Source organism: Heptranchias perlo, unplaced genomic scaffold, assembly GCF_035084215.1.
Source record: "Heptranchias perlo isolate sHepPer1 unplaced genomic scaffold, sHepPer1.hap1 HAP1_SCAFFOLD_90, whole genome shotgun sequence".
NCBI lineage: Eukaryota > Metazoa > Chordata > Chondrichthyes > Hexanchiformes > Hexanchidae > Heptranchias > Heptranchias perlo.
Genome location: NW_027139940.1, coordinates 900,062 through 919,386, shown reverse-complemented (window position 1 = coordinate 919,386; position 19,325 = coordinate 900,062). Strand labels below are relative to the sequence as shown.

General features: G+C 44.1%; 1 pseudogene; it reads right to left on the bottom strand.

Annotated features, from left to right (window-relative positions):
• Positions 1-10,115: 10,115 nt before the first annotated feature.
• LOC137319826 (probable G-protein coupled receptor 139) lies at positions 10,116-10,936 on the bottom strand (annotated as a pseudogene).
• Positions 10,937-19,325: the final 8,389 nt, after the last annotated feature.

The window sequence follows — 19,325 nt, the reverse complement described above, 5'->3', positions numbered from 1 at the left end:
TCTCTCTCTCCATTTCTCTCTCTCTGTCTCTCTCTGTCTTCCTCTATATCTCCGTCTGTGTCTCAGTGTTTGTGTGCCTCGCTCAGTCACTCTTTCTCTGTTACTCTCTCGCGTTTCACCGTCTGTGTCCACTCTCTCTGTTCCTCTGTCTCTGTCTCTCTGCGTCTCTCTGCGTGTCTTTCTCCCTCTCTCTTTCTGCCTCTCTGTTTCTATCTGTCTCTCCTTCGGTGTCTCTGTCTGTGCCTCTCTCTCTCCCGCTACCTCTCTCTCTTTCTCTCTCTCTCTCTCTCTCTGTCTCTCTGTCTCTGCGTTTCTCCATCTATGTCCCCTTCTCGCTGTCTCTCTCTCTCTGTATCTGTCTTTCTCTCTGTCACTCTGTGTCTCACTTTCTATGTCTTTATCTCTTTCTCTCTCTCTGTCTCTTTCTGTCTCACTCTCTCTCTCTGAGTTTGTCTCTCTGCGCCTCTCTCACCCTTTGCCCCTTTCTCTTTCTTTGCCTCTCTCCCTCGCTGTGACTCTCTCTTTCACTATCTCTGCGTTTCTCCGTCTACGCACCCTTCTCTCTGTCTCTCTCGATCTCCCTCTCTCTCTCGGTCACCCTGTGTCTCACTTTCTCTGTCTCTTTATATTGTTCTCTCTCTGTGCCTCTCTCTGTCTCTGGCTCTCTGTTTCTCTCTCTGTGCCTATTTTTATGTGCCTTTCTCCTACTGCCTCTCACTGTCTATCTCTGTCCACTCTCTCCTTCTGTCTCTACCGTTGTGTCTCACTCTTTCTCTGTGTCTTTCTCGATGTATATCTCTCGTTGTGTATATCTCGACCACTGACTCTCTCTCTCCCCCCCTCTCTCTCTCTGTCTGCCTCTCTGTGCGTGTCTCTCTCTTTCCCTGTTTTGCTCTGTGTGCTTCTCCCTCTCTCTGTCTCTCCCTCTCTCTCTTGTTCTGTCTCTCTGTGTGTTTCTCTCTGTCTCTCTCTCTCTATATATCACTCTCGCTATATCTCTCAACCTGTATCTGTGTGTGTCCCTCTGTCAGTCTCTTTCTCTGTCTCTCCCTCTCTGTTTGTGTGTGTGTCTCTCTCTCTCTGTCCCTGTGGCTCCGTCTCTCTGTATCTTTCTCTCTCTGAATAACTCCCCTCTCTCTATCTCTGTGTGTGAGTCTGTCTGTGTCTCTGGTGTCTCCGTATCTCTCTGTGTGTATCTCTTTCTATATGTCTATCTCTGTCTGACTAATTCTCTCTCCCACGGTCAACGGGAAAGTAATTGTTCACCGGATAGTCCCTAGGAATGTAACTGATTTCTTGACGGTCACTGGGAACGTAAGTGTTTGCAGGATATTCTCTGTGAAAGCAATTATTTCCTGTTCAGTGCCTGAAAATGTAAGTGTTTACCGGATGATCCCTGAGAATGTAAGTGTTTACCGGATGATCCCTGAGAATGTAAGTGTTTACTGGATGATCCCTGAGAATGTAAGTGTTTACTGGATGATCCCTGAGAATGTAAGTGTTTACTGGATGATCCCTGAGAATGTAAGTGTTTACTGGATGATCCCTGAGAATGTAAGTGTTTACTGGATGATCCCTGAGAATGTAAGTGTTCACTGGATGATCCCTGAGAATGCAAGTGTTTACTGGATGATCCCTGAGAATGTAAGTGTTTACTGGATGATCCCTGAGAATGTAAGTGTTTACTGGATGATCCCTGAGAATGTAAGTGTTTACTGGATGATCCCTGAGAATGTAAGTGTTTGCTGGATGATCCCTGAGAATGTCAGTGTTTGCCGAATGGTCACTGGAACGGTAAGTGTTTGTAAGATAGTCCCAGGGAAAATAAAAATTTACTGAATTTTCCCTGGGAATGTAAGCATTTACCAGATGGTCATTGGAATGTAAGTGTTTACCCTACACTCCCTGGGAATATATATTTTTCCGGATGGCCCGTCGGAATATAAATGTTTACTGAATTGTCCCTGGGCATGTAAATGTTTACCGGATGCTCCCTGCGAACGTACTCCTGCTCATACTTCCGACCAGCCACCTTCGATTGCACAGAGACAGATTATTCCACCATCACGGTTTATGTTTGAGACACAATCTCTCCACAGCACACGTTATCGACCACTCTGGGATGTCCAATTAGATCGGTAGAGAGTGGATTGAGTTCCATTGCTGAAAAGCCTGCAGCTTTTCCCGTTCTTTAAATTATTTAATAATTACAGTAAAAGGATATTTCACCACTTTCTTCAACTGTTGTCTGAACTTAGTCTGAGTCAAGGCATAAATACAAGTCTTTGTGCAGCAAATCAGAAATTGGAGCATAAATCCTATTGTACGTATGCAGGAAGATTTCAAAGCTTGGTAAAAGTATATCACATAGAGAATCAATCGATGGCTGCAGATACCAGGAACACCGACAGCAACGCGAATGCGACAGGGAATGACAAAGATAGCATCAACCATGGTTAATATAATTAATATATGGACGTCGCAACTGACCAGGGACACCAATAGCTGCGAGGAGGGCGGAGTAACTCTTTTGTATATCCTGATATGTTCTTAGTATCTGAAACTGTATTAGGAAACGTTCAAAATTGATCTTCCAAAACATGATTTCACTTCTGTGAGAGTCGCTGATAGTCTTTGTGCTGGAGGCAACACGCTGTCGGTGTGAGGTGAGACAGCAAAGGGAGCTCCTTATATGGAACAGAGAGACATCCCCGAAGGATATAATTAGGTGTTTTGGCAACAGGCATTAATTACAATCATTGAACAAACAGACTAATTGAAACATTTTCATCCCAACACGTTCCTACAACAGAATCTCGTTCAACTTATTGTACACAGTTTTAAATTGAAGGTGAGCAAATCCGAAATATTTAACCTGCCCCTAAAATACCGAGGAAAGAATAGAGAGAACGGAGTTTCTCTTCCCGTATTGAGCTAAAACCGGGAAAAAAGATGAGAAAGTGACAGAAAAAGGGAGTAATGAAAGAAGAGAAAAGCTGGGTGGCCCAAACGTGTTATCTGTTTTATTCCATCCCAAACCATCAGGGTACAAATTTCACAATAAATAAATGTTCCTAAATTGCAGAATCTTACCAGACACAGCTGATGAGAGGATTTAACCCTCCTAAATTACACTGCTCCCGCCTCAGTCCAGGGAATTAATTCCCAGGCCATTCTCCATTGCCTGAAATTACAACAAGAACAAGGACTACTTGTTTCTAAACAGTGACCTTACCCAGTCAAACACGTCATGGTGCTTCACAAAGAGGAGGAAAGAATAAATGGAGAGAGGGTTGCTGACAAGAATCAAAGGATAACGCTTAAAATATGAACAAATGAGATAAAAGCCCTGTAAAAATCTAAACAATCCATGAAATGCCCTGGAAAAAAATTGCAGTCCCGCAGAATCAAACGGTAATCTTCAACAGTCTCATTGAAACACCCTGTAAATACTTATAATCTCACACAACTGCCATATAGACATGAACGCACTCAGAGAAACACCCTGCCAATAACTATAAACACACACAACTGCCACATAGACATGAACACAACTCAGAGAAACACCCTGTACATATTTGTAGACCTCACATAACTGTCATATAGACATGAACACACTGAGAGAAACACCCTGTACATATCTGTAGACGTCACACAACCCTCATATAGACATGAGCACACTCAGAGAAGCACCCTGTACATATTTGTAGACCTCACACAACCCTCATATAGACATGAACACACTCAGAGAAACACCCTGTACATATCTCTAGAACTCACACAACCCTCATATAGACATGAGCAAACTCAGAGAAACACCGTGTACATATTTGTAGACCTCACACAACTGTCATATAGACATGAGCACACTCAGAGAAGCACCCTGTACATATCTGTAGACGTCACACAACCCTCATATAGACATGAGCAAACTCAGAGAAACACCGTGTACATATTTGTAGACCTCACACAACTGTCATATAGACATGAACACACTCAGAGAAACAGCCAGCACGTATCTCTAGACCTCACAAAACCATTATCCTGACATGAACACACTGAGCGAAACAGCCTGTACACATTTGTGGACCTCACACAACTATCGTATGGCCATGAAGAAACTCAGGGAAATAGCGAAACACCCTGTAAATATTAATGGATTCACACAACTGTCATTGAAGTATGAAGAGATGCATTCGAGAAAGAAGAACAAGGAGAGGCAAAAAAAAAAAATTGTGCAATTTTAATCTGGATGCAGGAATAGAGAGACCTGGGTTCAAGTGCACAATTTTTTGAAGGCTGCAGGACAAATTGAGAAGACAGTTAAAGAAGCATTAGGGATCCTGGGCTCTATAAATAGAGGAATAGAAAACAAAAGCGAGGAAGTGATGCTATGCCTTTATAATACTCTGGTTGGGCCTCATTTGGAGTACTGTGAGGCAGTTTAAGATAAGTTTAGAGTGCATGTGCATAAATGAACCGAGCGTGTTAAATAAAGTTGGTGAGCTGGAGGCTCAAATCTCCGTATGGGACTATGATGTAACGGTAATAACAGAGACCTGGTTCAAAGAAGGGCAGGATTGCGTGCTAAATATTCCTGCCAAATGGTATTCGGGAAAGAACGGGAAGGAAAGAAAGCAGGGAGAGATGGCGGTATTAATCAAAGGAAATATATAATTGGAAAGGATAGTAACAGGCTTCATGGGTACAGAAACAGACTGGTGAAATAGGCAGATACGTGACAGATAAAATTTAACGCAGAGAAAGTTGAAGTTATACATTTTGGTGGGGAGAACGAGGAGCGGGAATATAAAGTAATGTGCACAATCTTAAAAGGAACGCAATAACACAGAGACCTGGGGATGTATTTACACAAATCTCTGAAGATGGCAGGACAAATTGTGCAGCCTGAAAGCTTATGTCATCCCTGGCTTCACAAAGGAGAGGGATGATGCAGGGATTGAATTAAAGGAAGAGGAGTGAAAAATACTGGATGGGATAAACATAGTGAGAGAGGAAGTATTCAGGGAATTGGCATCTTTGAAAGTGGATAAATCATGAGGCCCGGATGAAATGTATCCCAGGCTGTGAAAAAAAACAGGGAGGAAATAGCGGAGGTTTTAACAATCATTTTCCAAACTTCACTGGATACAGGCGTAGTGCCGGAGGATTGGAGGACTGCGAACGTTATTTCAAAAGGGTCAATGGAATGACTGGATAATTACAGGCCGGTCAGCCCAACCTCGGTGGTGGGCAAATTATTGGAATCAATTCTGAGGGACAGGATTAACTGTTACATAGATTTGCATGGAATAATCAAGTAGAGTCAGCACGAATTTGTTGAGGGGAGGTCGTGTCTGACTCACTTGATTGAATTTTTCGAGGAGGTGACAAGAGTATCGCTGAGGGTAGCGCAATTGATGTAGTCCACATGGATTTTAGCAAGGCTTTTGACAAGGTCTCACGTGGCAGATTGGACAATAAAGTAATGGCCCATGGGATCCAAGGGAATGAGGCAAATTGGATCCAAAATTGGCGCAGTGGCAGGAAGCAAAGTGTAACGGTCGACGGGTATTTTTGCGACTGGACGGCTGTTTCCAATGGGGTGCAACAGAGCTCGGCACCAGGTCATTTTCCTTTTGTGGTATACATTAACGATTTGGACTTAAACGGAGTGTGCATAATTAAGAAAGTTGTGGATGACACAAAGATAGGCCGTGTGGTTGACAGTGAGGAGGAAAGCTGTAGACTGCAGGAAGATATCAATGGACTGGTCAGATGGGCAGAAAAGTGGCAACTTGAATTCAATCCAGAAAAGTGTGAGGTAATGCATTTGGGCCGAGCAAACAAGCCAAGGGAATACACAATAAATTGGAGGATATTGAGAGGTGTAGAGGAAGTGAGTGACCTAGGGGTGCATGCAACAGATCCCTGAAGGTAGCAGGACAGGTAGATAACGTGGTGAAGAAGGCATTTGGAATGCTTTCCTTTTTTAGCCGAGGCATAGAATACAAAAGCAGGGATGTTATGCTAGAACTGTATAAAACACCAGTTCGGCCTCAGCTTGAGTACTGCGCACAGTTCTGGTCACCACATTACAGGAAGGATGTAATTGCACTTGAGAGGGTGCAGGGGAGATTTACGAGCATGTTGCCAGGACTGGAGTATTTTAGCTATGATGACAGATTGGATAGGCTTGGGTTGTTTTCCTTGGAACAGAGGAGGCTGAGGTGTGATTTGATTGAGGTGTACAAAGTTATGAGGCATCCAGATAGAGTGGATAGGAAGGACCTACTTCAATAACCAGGGGGCATAGATTTAAAGTGATTTGTAGAAGGATTAGAAAGGAAATGAGTGAAAGAAGATTCACCCAGAGGCTGGTGGGAGTCTGGAGCTCACTGCCTGAGAGGGTGGTCGAGGCAGAAACCTTAATCGCATTTAAAATATTACCTGGATGTGCACCTGAAGAGCTGTGACCTACAGGGTTACGGACCAAATGCGGGAAAGTGGGATTAGGCTGGGTCGAACGTTTCTCAGACGGCGCGGACATGATGGGCCGAATGGCCTCCTTCTGTGCTGAAAATTTTCTATGATTTCTGTGATTCTATTAATAGAGGCAAAGAATACAAAAGCAAGGAATTTATGCTAAACCTTACTAAAACACTGGTTCGGCTGCAGATGAGTATTGTGTTCAGATCTTCATACTGTGAGGTCAAACTTCATGCATCATATCGTGATGTCATTTTATATAACTCATACTGTGATGTCACACTTCATGCATCATGACATGACGTCACACTTCATACATCATACCGTGATGTCACTTTGCATTCATCATCCCATGCCGTCACACTTCATACATTGTTCGGTGATGTCACGCTTCATACCTCATTCAGTGACGTCACGTTTCATACACCATGCAGTGACGTCACATTTCGTACATGATACCTTCATGTCGCACTTCATAAATTATTCCGTGATGTCATACCTCATACATCTTGCCGTGATGTAACAGTTCATACGTAATTCCGTGATGTTACACCTCATACATCGTATCTTGATGTCACACTTCATCCATCCTACTGTGATGTCACACTTGATGAATGCATCGTACCGTGATGTAACTCATCATACATCATACCATGATGCCCGAGTTCGTGCAACATATCGCTATGTCATATTTCAATACACTCGTGCTGAGACACTTCATGCATATCATGATATCACACTTCATATATCATACCATGATGTCACACTTCATTCACCATTACGTGGTGTCACAATTCATGCAGCATTGCGTGATGTCACACGTCATGCATCATACCTTGATGTCACACTTCATTCATCATACCGTGACGTCACACTTCTTGAACTAAACCGTGATGTCACACTTCATTTATCACACCATGATGCCTTACTCCGGATATCATATCGTGATGTCACTCTTCATGCTCCATATATCATATCGTCATGCCAAACTTCCGACATCATACTGTGGCGTCACACTTCATATACCATATCTTGTTGTCAAATATCATGTGTGATATCGTGATGTCACAGTTCCTGCGCCCTACCATGTGTTCACCGGATGGCTCATTGCAATGTAATTATTGATAGGATACGCAGATGTTTACTGTACGATCCCTGGGAATAAAAGTGTTTACTGGACACCAGGTGCATACGTAAGTGTTTGCCTAATGTTCCCTTGGGAATTAAGTGTTTACCATATGGACCCTGCATCTGTGGATATGGTTCTTAACGAATAGTTTGTGTCTGTCTTCACAAAAGAAGGGGATGAAGCAGAGGTTGTAGTTCAGGAGGAGAAGTGTGAAATATTGAATGGGATAATCATAGTAAGAGTGGAAGTATTAAGGGGTTCAGCATCATTGAAAGTAGATAAATCGCCAGGCCCGGATGAAATGTATCCCAGGCTTCTAAAATAAGCAAGGCAGGAAATAGCGGAGGCTCTGACCATCATTTTCCGATCCTCCCTGGCTGGAGGCGTGGTGTCAGAGGATTGGAACACTGTACCATTGTTTAAAAAGGGAGAAAAGGATACACCTAATAATTACATGCCAGTCAGTCTAATGTCGGTGGTGGGCAAATTATTGGAATGAATTATGAGGGACAGTATAAATCGTCATTTAGAAAGGCACGGATTAATCAAGGACTGTCAGCATGGATTAGTTATGGGAAGGTCGTGTCTGACCAACTCGATTGACTTATTTGAGGAGGTGAAAGGAGAGTATATGTGGGTAGTGGGGTTGATGTAGTCTACATGGAGTTTAGCAAGGCTTTTGACAAGGTGCAACATGGCAGACTGGTCAGCAAAGTAAAAGCCAACGGGATCGAAAAGAAAGTGGCAAATTGGATCCAAAATTGGCTTAGTGGCAAGGAAGCAATTGCTAATGGTCGACGGGTGTTTTTGTGACTGGAAGGCTGTTTCCAGTGGGGTTCTGCAGGGCTCAGTACTGGTCCCTGGCTTTCTGTGGTACACATTAATGATTTCGACCTTAGTGTATGGAGCATGATTAAGAAGTTTGCAGATGATCCAAAAATTGGCCGTGTAGTTAGTAGTGAGGATGAAAGCTGTAGACTGCAGGAAGATATCAATGGAATCCTCAGGTGGGCAGAAAAGTGGCAAATGGAATTAAATCCGGAGAAGTGTGAAATTATGCATTTGGGGAGGGCAAACGAGGCAAGGAAGTACACAATCAATGGTGGGGGGGATACTGAAAGGTGTAGAGGAAGATAGGGACCTTGGAGTGCATGTCCACTGATCCCTGAAGGTAGCAGGACAGGTAGACAAGGTGGTTAAGAAGGCACAAGGGATACTTTCCTTTATTAGCTGAGGCATAGACTATAAGAGCGGGGAGGTTATGCTAGAACTGTATGAAACACAGGTTAGGCCACAGCTTGAGTACTGCGTCCAGTTCTGGTCACCACATTATAGGAAAGATGTGATTGCAGAAGAGAGGGTACAGAAGGGATTCAAGAGGATGTTGCCAGGACTGGAGAATTTCAGCCAAGAGGAGGAAAGATTGGATAGGCTGGGGTTGGTCTCCTTGGAACTGAGGAGGCTGAGGTGTGATTTAATTGAGTTATACAAAATTATGAAGGACCGAGATAGAGTGGATTTGGAGGACCTGTTTCCCTTACCACAGAGGTCAATAACGAGGGGTCATAGATTTCAAGTAATTGGTAGAAGGAGGGTGGTGGGGGTCAGGAACTCACCATCTGAAAGGGTGGGAGAGGCAGAAACACTCATCGCATTTAAAAAGTACTTGGATATGTACTTGATGTGCCATAGCCTAAAAGACTACAGGCCAAGTGCCAGAAAGTGGGATTAGGTTGGGTAGCTTTTTCGACCGGCACAGATATGAGGGGCCAAATGACCTCCTTCTGTACCGTAAATGTTCTATATTTCAATGTAAGTATACACCATATGGTCGCTGGAAATGTATTTGTTTGCTGGACGGTCCCTTTGAATGTAAGTGTTTACCGTAATGTCCCTGGGAATGTAAGTGCTTACCTGATGGTCCCTGGGAATGTAAGTGCTTACCTGATGGTCCCTGGGAATGTTAGTGCTGACCTGATGGTCCCTGGGAATGTAAGTGCTTACCTGATGGTCCCTGGGAATGTTAGTGCTTACCTGATGGTCCCTGGGAATGTAAGTGCTTACCTGATGGTCCCTGGGAATGTTCGTGCTTACCTGATGGTCCCTGGGAATGTTAGTGCTTACCTGATGATTCCTGGGAATGCACGTTTTTATTGACAGTGCCTGGGGATGTAAGTATTTACCGGATTTCCCTTGGAAAGGTATCTCTTTACCAGACTGATCCTGGGAATATAATTGTTCAGTGGCTGTTCTGTGGGAATGTAAGTTTTTATCGGATGGTCCCTGGGAATGTCCTCCGACTCGGACCTCCGACAATTCACCTTAGAATGTTCGTCGGCAGATTATTCCACCATCCCGGTTCAGATTTGCGACTCATTCTCTCCAGAGAACAGATTATCGGCCACTCTGGGATCTCCAATTACACCGGGGAGAGTGGATTGGACATAATATTGGATAGCGCTGTTTTCGATTTCGGAAAAGCCTGCAGCTCTTTCAGTTATTTAAATGATTTAATAATTACAGTAAAAGGATATTTCGCCACTTTCTTCAACTGCTCTCTGAACTTAGTCTGGGTCACGGCATTAATGCAAGTGTTTGTGCAGCAACTCAGAAGGTGAAGCATAAATCCTATTTCTTGTATATATCCAAGAAGAGATCCAACATCACCGAGAAAATGCCACATCCGATTCCACAAGGAATGTACCCTAAACATCGCCCATAACAGTATGAAATTCCCTGAGATAACAAACAGTAAAATCATTGATTTCTTGCGGTTCTCCATCACTGGGTCACTGGAACTCTCCCCACTGCTGTGGCACCGGATTCTCCTGCGGGCTCTGCTGGCCACTAAAATGTGTCTGATGGTGAAAACTTGAGCAGCAGAATCAGAACAAATGGGACACCCGGGGTTAGAATATGATGAAGGATTTCGATTACTGTCCACAATTGTGAATCAGTCACTTCGAGTGTTACATAGCAAAACCATGAATTATTATTAAGTTGATATTTACTTGTTAACATAAAGTACCAGAAAGTGTTCTTCAAACAGCTCAGTACAGTCACTGTTCCCAGAACCACAGCCGCCGTTCTCTTGGTGCAATATTTAGTTTTCAGCTTCTGGCAACAAATGGCCACAAATCGATCGAAGGTGAAAGTGACGGTGAACCAGACCGAACAGTCTGTGGCTGCATAAAGCAGGACGGCGTGGATATTACACACGAGGATTGACCGCAGGAAAAGAAACTGCTCCCAATAAACAATGTGAATGTGCCTCAATATCAGATCAGTGATAACGACCAGTAGATCCGCCGCTGCCATGGACACCAGGTAACGAGTGACACATTTGGAGAGTCCGCACTTCCCCCGAGACAGGATCACAATCGTCACTAAGTTAATTGTGAGTAAGGGAAATAAACAGGGAAATTATACTTCAGCCTTGGAGCAAACGCAGTGATTTGTTGGAGTTCGGGGTGAACTCTGCAACTCATTAACGACATCCAATAATAGAATCTAATTCTATTACCTGTGGAGGTGAATACAGGGTTTATTATAAAAATAATTGGCAATACATTGTGGAATTAATAAATAAATGGGAATAAATACAATATGAACAGTCACAGGTGTAAGATCAATGGATGATTCAATGATGGTTCTACCTGTAACCTTCAGATAAAAGTACCGTCCGACGGAACAGGGTCACAAAGGACCAGAATCTCACAGGAACCCTGCGTGTCCCGCGATCAATCAGAATTTGCACCGTGGCGATTCGTTTCTGTGCCCCTGTGTTAGGGGGTGGGAAATCCCGCCCGTGTTTCTGCTCCTGGTTCGAATATTAACGTGGTTGCATTGTACTTCGAACTGAAATGAAAGCAAGTGAAAAAATGCAATAATTAAAGGTAATTGTATTTAAAATGCACGAATGTAATATGCAAATAGGAGATGAAAAATACAAGTGCATTTCAGTTATAAAGATAACTAGACTGTAAGAAATCATTTGAAGATTGAGTTTTCTACATTTTTGTTGAAATACACAAATTGTAGCAAATTGGAAGGAAGGTTTTCCAAATAATGTTACAAAAACATCAATAAGAATGGGCCATGTCTTAAAATCAGTTGAAGCAACTAACCATGTAACGACCCACTAAATGAATAGATTAGCATCGAAATCAGACGATTTGTCCAACAGGCAAAGTGGCCAGTGATTGGTTTTGTAATGTATGTGAACAGAAATGGAAGAGACTTATCCTTGTACTTTTACATCTGTTGCTTTCCGACTCGTGCAGAGAACATTATATAAGAAAATATCAAAAGATATTCATAGAACCATGGAACCATTGAAAATATACAGCACAGAAGGGGGCCTTTGAGCCCGACGTGTCCGCACCGGCTCGAAGAACAACCAGGTGCCCATTCTAATCCCACCTTCCAGCACCCGATCCAGAGCCCGGCAGCTTACTGCACTTTAGGTGCAGGTCCAGGTGCTTTTTAAAAGAGTTGAGGGTCCCTGTCTCCACCACCAATTCGGGCAGCGAATTCCATACACCCAACACCCTCTGGGTAAAAAAGATTTTCCTCATGTCCCCTCTAATCCTTCCGCCAATCAGCATAAATCAATGTCCACTTGTTCTTGAAATCTCCACTAGGGGAAACAGGTACTTCCTGTCGACTCTAGCTATGCCCCTCATAATTTTGTATACCTCAATCAAGTCTACCCTCAGCCTCCTCTGCTCCAAGCAAAACAACCACAGCCTATCCAATCCCTCCTCGTAGCTGCAATTTTCAAACCCTGGCAGCTACGAGGAGGTAGTAATCTCAGGATTGCTACCAGTGCCACGGGCTAGTCAGAGTAGGAATGACAGGATAGCTAAGATGAATACGTGGCTTGAGAGATGGTGCAAGAGGGAGGGATTCAAATTCCTGGGCCATTGGAACCGGTTCTGGGGGAGGTGGGACCAGTACAAATTGGACGGTCTGCATCTGGGCAGGACTGGAACCAATGTCCTAGGGGGAGTGTTTGCTAGTGCTGTTGGGGAGGGTTTAAACTAATGTGGCAGGGGGATGGGAACCGATGCAGGAAGTCAGTGGGAAATAAAGTGGTGACAGAAACAAAAGGCAGTAAGGGAGAGTGTACAGAACATGACCGGACAGATGGTCTGAGAAAGCAGGGCAAAGACCAAGGGAAGACTAGATTAAACTGCATTTATTTCAATGCAAGAAGTCTGATGGGCAAGGCAGATGAACTCAGGGCATGGATGGGTACATGGGACTGGGATGTTATAGCTATTACTGAAACATGGCTAAGGGAGGGGCAGGACTGGCAGCTCAATGTTCCAGGGTACAGATGCTATAGGAAAGATAGAGCAGGAGGTAAGAGAGGAGGGGGAGTTGCGTTCTTGATTAGGGAGAACATCACGGCAGTAGTGAGAGGGGATATATCCGAGGGTTCGCCCACTGAGTCCATATGGGTAGAACTGAAAAATAAGAAGGGAGAGATCACTTTGATAGGATTGTACTACAGACCCCCAAATAGTCAACGGGAAATTGAGGAGCAAATATGTAAGGAGATTACAGACAGCTGCAAGAAAAATAGGGTGGTAATAGTAGGGGACTTTAACTTTCCCAACATTGACTGGGACAGCCATAGCATTAGGGGCTTGGATGGAGAGAAATTTGTTGAGTGTATTCAGGAGGAATTTCTCATTCAGTATGTGGATGGCCCGACTAGAGAGGGGCAAAACTTGACCTCCTCTTGGGAAATAAGGAAGGGCAGGTGACAGAAGTGTTAGTGAGGGATCACTTTGGGACCAGTGATCATAATTCCATTAGTTTTAAGATAGCTATGGAGAAGGATAGGTCTGGCCCAAAAGTTAAAATTCTAAATTGGGGAAAGGCCAATTTTGATGGTATTAGACAGGAACTTTCAGAAGTTGATTGGGAGAGTCTGTTGGCAGGCAAAGGGACGTCTGGTAAGTGGGAGGCTTTCAAAAGTGTGTTAACCAGGGTTCAGTGTAAGCACATTCCTTATAAAGTGAAGGGCAAGGCTGGTAGAAGTAGGGAACCTTGGATGACTCGGGAGATTGAGGCACTAGTCAAAAATAAGAAGGAGGCATATGACATGCATAGGCAGCTGGGATCAAGTGGATCCCTTGAAGAGTATAGAGATTGCCGGAGTAGAGTTAAGAGAGAAATCAGGAGGGCAAAAAGGGGATATGAGATTGCTTTGGCAGATCAGGCAAAGGTGAATCCAAAGAGCTTCTACAAATACATAAAGGGCAAAAGGGTAACTAGGGAGAGAGTAGGGCCTCTTAAGGATCAACAAGGTCATCTATGTGCGGAACCACAAGAGATGGGTGAGATCCTGAATGAATATTTCACATCGGTATTTACGGTTGAGAAAGGCATGGATGTTAGGGAACTTGGGGAAATAAATAGTGATCTCTTGAGGAGTGTACATATTACAGAGAGGGAGGTGCTGGAAGTCTTAACGCGCATCAAGGTAGATAAATCTCCGGGACCTGATGAAATGTATCCCAGGACGTTATGGGAGGTTAGGGAGGAAATTGCGGGTCCCCTAGCAGAGATATTTGAATCATCCACCGCTACAGGTGAGGTGCCTGAAGATTGGAGGGTAGCAAATGTTGTGCCTTTGTTTAAGAAGGGCGGCAGGGAAAAGCCTGGGAACTACAGACCAGTGAGCCTGACATCTGTAGTGGGTAAGTTGTTAGAGGGTATTCTGAGGGACAGAATCTACAGGCATTTGGAGAGGCAGGGACTAATTAGGAACAGTCAGCATGGTTTTGTGAGAGGAAAATCATGTCTCACGAATTTGATTGAGTTTTTTGAAGGGGTAACCAAGAAGATAGATGAGGGCTGTGCAGTAGACGTGGTCTACATGGACTTCAGCAAAGCATTTGACAAGGTACCGCATGGTAGGTTGTTACATAAGGTTAAATCTCATGGGATCCAAGGTGAGGTAGCCAATTGGATACAAAATTGGCTTGACGACAGAAGACAGAGGGTGGTTGTCGAGGGTTGTTTTTCAAACTGGATGCCTGTGTCCAGCGGTGTGCCTCAGGGATCGGTGCTGGGTCCGCTGTTATTTGTTATTTATATTAATGATTTGGATGAGAATTTAGGAGGCATGGTTAGTAAGTTTGCAGATGACACCAAGATTGCTGGCATTGTGGACAGTGAAGAAGGTTATCTAGGATTGCAACGGGATCTTGATAAATTGGGCCAGTGGGCCGATGAATGGCAGATGGAGTTTAATTTAGATAAATGTGAGGTGATGCATTTTGGTAGATCGAATCGGGCCAGGACCTACTCCGTTAATGGTAGGGCGTTGGGGAGAGTTATAGAACAAAGAGATCGAGGAGTACAGATTCATAGCTCCTTGAAAGTGGAGTCACAGGTGGATAGGGTGGAGAAGAAGGCATTCAGCATGCTTGGTTTCATTGGTCAGAACATTGAATGCAGGAGTTGGGATGTCTTGTTGAAGTTGTACAGGGCATTGGTGAGGCCACACTTGGAGTACTGTGTACAGTTCTGGTCACCCTATTATAGAAAGGATATTATTAAACTAGAAAGAGTGCAGAAAAGATTTACTAGGATGCTACCGGGACTTGATGGTTTGACTTACAGGGAGAGGTTAGACAGACTGGGACTTTATTCCCTGGAGAGTAGGAGGTTAAGGGGTGATCTTATAGAAGTCTATAAAATAATGAGGGGCATAGATAAGGTCGATAGTCAAAATCTTTTCCCAAAGGTAGGGGAGTCTATAACGAGGGGGCACAGATTTAAGGTGAGAGGGGAGAGATAAAAAAGGATCCAGAGGGGCAATTTTTTCACTCAAAGGGTGGTGAGTGTCTGGAACGAGCTGCCAGAGGCAGTAGTAGAGGCGGGTACAATTTTGTCTTTTAAAAAGCATTTGGACAGTTACATGGGGAAGATGGGTATCGAGGGATATGGGCCAAGTGCAGGCAATTGGGACTAGCTTAGTGGTATAAACTGGGCGACATGGACATGTTGGGCCGAAGGGCCTGTTTCCATGTTGTAACTTCTATGATTCTATGATTCTATGATTCTTGTAAATCTTATCTGCACTCTCTCCAGAGCAATTACATCCTTCCTGTAATGTGGTGAACAGAACTGCACACAATACTCCAGCTGTGGCCTTCCCAGCATTTTATACTGTTCCATCATTACATCCCTGCTTTTGTATTCTATACCTCGGCTAATAACGGAGAGCATTCCGTATGCCTTCTTCACAACCTTACTTACCAGTAGTGCCACGTTCAGGGACCTGTGCACATGCACGCCAAGGTCTCTCACTTCCTTTACCCCTCTCATTATATTCCCGTTTACTGCGTATTCCCTTTTGCGATTTGCCCTCCCTAAGTGCATTACCTCACACTTCTCCGGGTTGAACTCCATTTTTCACTTTTTCACCCACTCCACCAACCCATTGATAAATTCTTGAAGTCCACAGCTATCCTCTTCACTACCAACTACACGGCCATTTTTTGTTTCGTCTGCAAATTTGAAAACCATGCCCCCTACATTCAAATAAAATCATTATTATATACCACAAACAGCAAGGGACCCAATGCTGAGCCCTGTGGCACACCACTGCAAACGGATTTCCATTCGCAAAGACATCCATCGACTTTTACCCTTTGTTTCCTGTTACTGAGCCAATTTTGGATCCAATTCGCCACATTTCCCTGTATCCCATGGGCTTTTACCTTTCTGACCAGTCTGCCTTGTGGGATCTTGTCAAGTGCCTTCATTGCAGACAACATTCACTGCACTACCCTCATCAATCCTCTTTGTCACTTCCTCAGATTTGTAAGGCATGACCTTCCCTGAACAAACCCATGCTGACTGTCACTGATTAAACCGTGCCTTTCCAAGTGACAGTTTATCCTATCTCTCAGTATTGATCCCAATAGTTTGCCCACCACCGAGGCAAGACTGACCGGCTTATAACTGTTCAGCCATTCCCTTGTACCCTCTTTAATCAATGGTACTACGTTTGCAGTCTTCCAGTCCTCCGGTACCTCCCCTGTATCTAGTGAGGATTGGAAAATGATCCTCAGAGCATCCGCTATTTCCTCCCTGGCTTCCTTCAATAACCCAGGAAACAATCCATCCGGTCCTGGTGACTTATCAACGTTCAAGGATTCCAATCCCTCAATACATCCTCTCCCGTTATGTTTACCTTATCCAATATTTCACACCTCTCCTCTTGAACCACTATGACCGGATCATCCCTTTCCTTTGTGAATATGGAGACAAAATATGCATTTAAAACCCGACCGACATCCTCTGCTTCTACACACAAGTTACCCTTATCATCCCTGATAGGTCCCACCTTTTCCTTAGCTATCCTCTTGTTCTTAATGTACTGATAAAACACCTTTGGGTTTTCTTCAATCTTACCAGCTAATATTTTTCCATGCCCTCTCTTTGCTTTCCTCATTTCCTTTTTATGTCATCCCTGTACTTTCTGTACTCCTCTATGCTTTCTGCAGTATTTATCTTTCTGTGACAGTCATAAGCTTTCTTTTTCTGCTTTATCTTGCCCCGTATACTTCAGATAACCAGGGGACTCTAAATTTGACAGTGCCACCCTTTTTCTTTGAGGGGACGTGTCTGCATTGAACCGGTAGAATTTCACTTTTTAGTGCCTCCCACTGGCTGGCCACTGATTTCTCCTCAAGCAGTTGTGTCCAGTCCACTTCTGCCAAATCCCCTCTTCGCTCTGTAAAATTTACCTTCCCACAATTTATACGTTTACTCCGGATTTAACTCTGTCCTTTTCCATAATAATGCTAAAACTAACTGAATTATGGTCACTATCCCCAATGCAGTCACCCACTGTCACTTCATCCACTTGCCCATCTTCATTTCCCAGGACTAAATCTGGAACCGCATCAACTCTTGTGTTTGTCACGTACTGGCTAAAAAAATTCTCCCGGACGCCGATCAAGATTTTTCCGCCCTCTGTGTCCCTTGTAAATACTTAGACTAATTGCAGAGAGTTCAGTCATCGAGCGGCGGATAAGAGCGAGACCAGAGCGGGGACATAAACAGCGCGGAGAAAGCGGGTGTTCAGTCGCTGCCAGTCAGAACCCACCCAACACGGTGTGAGAGAAATCGAAGTGTGACATCATAGGGAAACACGGAAGTGATTGTTTGGTGAGTATTTAATTCCTTTGACTTTCAAAACTAGTTTACCTTAGTAATTGTAAGGTTTTGTTAGTAGTAGAATGTTTACTAGCAGTTGTAAAGCTTATTGGGAGTTGTAGGGTTTATAAATTATAAATTTAATGAAGAAAAATAATAAATTAATTAACAAATAATGAAGATGACAGGGCAGGTGATGTGCAGTAACTGCAGAATGTAGGAGCTTCTGGACCCCAGTGTGATCCAGGGCAACCACGTCTGCAATAAATGTCTGCGGCTTGAGGAGCTTCGGCTCAGAGATATTGAACTTGAGGTCGAGCTGCAGACACTGCGACACATCAGGGAGGGGGGGAAATAGCTGGACACTCGGTTCCAAAATGCGGTCACACCCGTTAGGATAGGGTCGTCTGAATTTTTCAGCGGTCAGGGACAGGAGGGTGTGACTGTGAGAGAGGCAGGTAAGGGGATCTGGAAGGTTGGAGTGTAGGATTCTCAGCCTTTGCAATTGTCTAACAAGTTTGCGGTGCTTGCAGCCTGTTTGGGCGAAAGCGGAGGCTTCAGGGCGGATGAGCAAACTGACCGTTGCTTCATGATACAGGAAGCCGTTCAAGCGGGGGGTGTTAGTAGGAATGTCGTCGTCGTAGGGAACAGTATAGTCAAGGGGATGGACACAGTTCTCTGCAGCCGACAACCAGAGTCCCGAAGGCTGTGTTGCCTTCCCAGTGCCAGCGTTCGGGCCATCTGCTCTGGGCTGGAGAGGAACTTGCAGTGGGAGGGGAAGGATCCAGTTGTCGTGATCCACCAAGGTGCCAACCACATAGGTAAGACGAGGGAAGCGGTACTGCTTAGGGAGTATGAGGAGCTAGGGGCTAAATTAAGAAAGCACAAACTCAAAGATAATAATGTCTGGATTATTACCTGAGCCACAAGCAAATTGGCATACGATTAGAGAGTTAAACTCGTGCCTCAAAAGATTGACGTGGGAGAAAAAGGTTTCGATTCATGGAGCACTGGGACCAGTATTGGGAAAGTGGGAGCAATACCGTTGGGACGGCCTTCGTCTGAACCATGCTGGGGCCAGTGTTCTGGCGAGTCTTATAACTAGGGCGTTATAGAGGGCTTTAAAGTAAATAGTGGGGGCGAGTGATCAAGTAAGGGAAGATGTGGTAAATTAAAGAAAGAAGACAAGGCAAGGGAGCAATAAGGGAAATGATAATGAGATAGTGGCAGGAAATGACAGAGCATGCAAACTTAAGAGTGCACCACCAGATAAGGTTAGATGTTGCAAAAATAGTAAAACGACATCATTAACGTCTTTGTATCTGAATGCACGTCGCATTCGTAACAAAATGGAAGAATTGACAGCTCAAATAGAAATAAATATGGAAGATCTTATAGCCATTACAGAGACATGGCTGCAAGATGACAAAAGCTGGAACCTGAATACTCAATGGTACTTGACATTTCAGAAGGACACGAAGCTGGGAAAAGCTGGAGGGGTAGCTCTGTTAATTAAGGA